This window comes from Carlito syrichta, unplaced genomic scaffold (genome assembly GCF_000164805.1).
Source record: "Carlito syrichta isolate Samal-C Ts95f unplaced genomic scaffold, Tarsius_syrichta-2.0.1 Scaffold44488, whole genome shotgun sequence".
In the NCBI taxonomy this organism is placed as follows: domain Eukaryota; kingdom Metazoa; phylum Chordata; class Mammalia; order Primates; family Tarsiidae; genus Carlito; species Carlito syrichta.
Window position 1 is genome coordinate 581 of NW_006988584.1, and position 3,314 is coordinate 3,894.

General features: G+C 47.7%; 1 pseudogene; it reads left to right on the top strand.

Annotated features, from left to right (window-relative positions):
- Positions 1 to 2,514: 2,514 nt before the first annotated feature.
- Positions 2,515 to 3,308, top strand: LOC103249687 (annotated as a pseudogene).
- Positions 3,309 to 3,314: the final 6 nt, after the last annotated feature.

Here is a 3,314-nt window from a genome sequence, read left to right on the forward strand (position 1 = left end):
GGGAGCCGAAGACATCTAGGTGGGGAGTGGGCACTCTTGGATATTGGTACCCTGCATTCCCTCTCATGGAGGCTGTCAAGGTAGGATGAGCCACACAGCACGGCCCTCTGGCAGGTCCCTTGGAATGCCCCAGGCAACAAAAAGCAGTACACAGGTCAGGTCTGGAAGGTCCCTAACTGCCCTGTTGAACATGCTTCAACACTCTGGGGCTCTGAGCAATCTAGAAGCTTGCCCTCTGCTGGCACCAGTTTCTCCATTCTGTGGTGAGACCCAGGGCACTGCTGAAAATGGGCACAAGGCTGGGCAGTAGGGATAAATCCATTTATTTTATTTCAAAATAAAAGCAAAATAAACTGGAGCCATGTCACCAGGCTGCCACAACCCCTTCTCCACCTTCTTCCTCTGCCCTGTGCTATCAATAAATCAGTTTCCCAGTCCCAAATGTTAGAATCTTCTCATTTGCCAGCTCCAAACATACAAGCTCCGGAACATTGCCAGCTCCAGAACACACAAAAGATGACACAGTTACAGCAGGTACACAGGTGGAGGGGAACCCAACCCAACAGCCGGTGCTTTGGCCTGTCTACCAGTGAGCCCAATTGTCCACTTGGGGAGAAAACTCCGACCCACTGTCCTGCCCCAGTGTCTACGAGTAAGAGGAGGGACCCATCTGAAGGAAAGCCTGCTTGGTGGGATGAGCAGGCCGCCAGGGAGTCCCTGCCTCTCCTGAGGGCAGCCTCCAAACAGCTAGATGTAAGAGGCTCTGACTCTTTGTTTTGCTGGAAGTAAGCAAGCCCAGAAATTGAGATTAAGCCCTGATCGGGAGGGCAAAGGGTCTGCACTGGCTGGTCTCCCTGTCAGACAACAGTCTTGTCTTGCTGCTCTAGAGATAAAGGGGGGAGGAGGGAGGAATGTAGGGAAGGAGCGTCAGGGGTAAGGTGGCTGGGGCAGGGTGGGAGGAGAAGAAACAGGGTGGGGGTAGAGCCTTCACTCCCATTTCTCTAAACTCTAGATGACCAAATCGCCACACCCCTCTTGTCAGCCCAGGAGAAACATGGGATGCTTGGATGGAAGCCCAAGCCCGGTGCTCCTGGGGGTGTGGATCTGTGTTGCAGCTGCTTGATCCTCCTGCCTCTCCTTGTGCAGGCTCCCCATTGTCCGCAAGGCCCGCCTCACAGAGATCTGCAGAGGGAGCGAGCACTGCCCTCTGGTCCTGGGACAGGACAAGGTACTCACCTGGGGATTAGGGGACTCAGCGGCATTCATATCCGCGTCCAGGCCGCTCCCCACCACGACCCTCACATCCTGGCACACCCTAAGCGTCAGTCTCTCAAGCAACTGGATGCAGTTGTACACAAAGATGAATATCTTCGCTTCCTCTGCCTGTTTGAATACCCCTGATTTCCTTCTCTTGCCTGATTGCTCTGGCTAGGTCTCCGGGCACTATGTTGAACAGGCGGCGAGAGAGAGCATGTCCTTATGTTGTTCCTGTTCTTCAGGGGAATGATTCCAACTTCTGCCCCCTGAGCAAAATGTTGGCTGTGGATTCTTACTGTTTTGAGGAATATTCCTTCCATGTATAGGGGTTCAAGAGATTTTCATCAAGAAGGGATGCTGGATTTTGTCCAACGCTTTTTCTTTGTTTAACAATATAATCATGTGGTTCTTGGTTTTACTTCTGTTAATGCGCTGTGGATTACATTGATGGAGCTGTGAATGGTGAACTGCCCTACATTCTAGGAATGAACCAACCTGGTCATGGTGGATGATCCTTGAGTTGTGTTGTTGGTTCCGATTTGCTAGAATCTTGTTGAGAATGTTTGCATTGATGTTCTTCAACAAGATTGACCCGCAATTTGCTTTCTTGTTGGGTCTTTGCCCAGTTTGTGTATCTGCACAGCTTTAGCTTCATAAAATCAGTTGGGGAGAGTTTCATCACTCTTAAAAGCCTGGAAAACTTTCAAGAAGATTGGTGTCAGCTCCTCTTAGTATGTCTCATTGAGTTTAGCTGAGAAGCTATTTGGCCCGTGGCTTTTTGGGTGGGGATATTTCTTTGACTGAGTCCATTTCTTGGATTGTCATTGGTCTCCTTAGAGTTTCAATTTCTTTTTGTTTCAACCTCAGGAGGTGGTGTGTTATAAGAAAGTTCTCTATTTCCTCTAGGTTTCCTAGTCTATTTGCACACAGGTATTCATAGTAATCTGTGATAACCGTTTGCATTTCTTCAGGGTCAATTATGACTTCAACTTTTGTGGTACTGCATGTGTTTACTTGGTCTCTCTTTCTCTCTCTCTCTCTCTCTCTCTTATTTAGCCAATCTGGCCAGTGATCTGTTAACCTAACTTATCCTTTCAAAGAATCAGTTTTTTGGGTATGAAAAACAACCAGTCTAAATCTGCCAGTTCCACTCTACGGTTATTATCAGCAATGTTGGTTAGTGAGGGTGACCTGACAGAGCAGAAAAGAATCAGTAAATCTGATATGTCTCGCTTGCGATTAGCTGCTGGTGGTGCCATGATGAAGCTTGCTCAGGAACCTTGTTACCATGAAATTATTACCCCAGAACAGTTTCAACTCTGTGCACTTGTTATTAATGATGAGTGTTATCAAGTAAGGCAGACATTTGCTCCGAAGCTCCACAGGGCACCTGTGAAGTTGCTGCTCCCCCTGGAGTCCATGGCAATCTTTGCCTTGTGTGCCAAAGATCCAGTAAAGGAGAGGAGGGCACATGCACTAAAAACATCAGTATACGCAGGGAGTACATTAAACAGAACCCTGTGGCTACTGAGAAATTATTATCACTGTTGCCTGAATCTGTAGTTCCATACACGATTCACCTGCCAGCCCATGATCCAGATTTCACACGATCACAAGATGCTGATCAGCTTCGTGATATCAAAGAGTGGCTGTGGTTCATGCCAGAAGTTTTAATGACGAAGAATGAAAACAATGGTCAAGCCTTTGTGAAGAAAATGGCAGAGAACGTCACGCTCAGCCGAGATGCCCAGTCTCCTGATGAATCCAAAACAAATGAAAAACGTTGTACAGTTTGTGATGTGGCTCTGTGTGCTATAAACAGTAAAAGCGCCATGTGCAATGCAGACTCTCCAAAGGAGCCAGTCCTCCCAGTGAAGTTTTTTACACAACCAGAAAAGGACTTCTGCAATGACAAGAATTATATTTCAGAAGAGACAAGAGTGCTTCTGTGAAGAGGAAAGCCAAAGCCTGCTGGAGTATTGGGTGCAGTAAACAAGCCTCTATCAGCAACGGCAAGAAAACCTTATGTTAGAAGCACTGGCATGGAGACTGGAAGC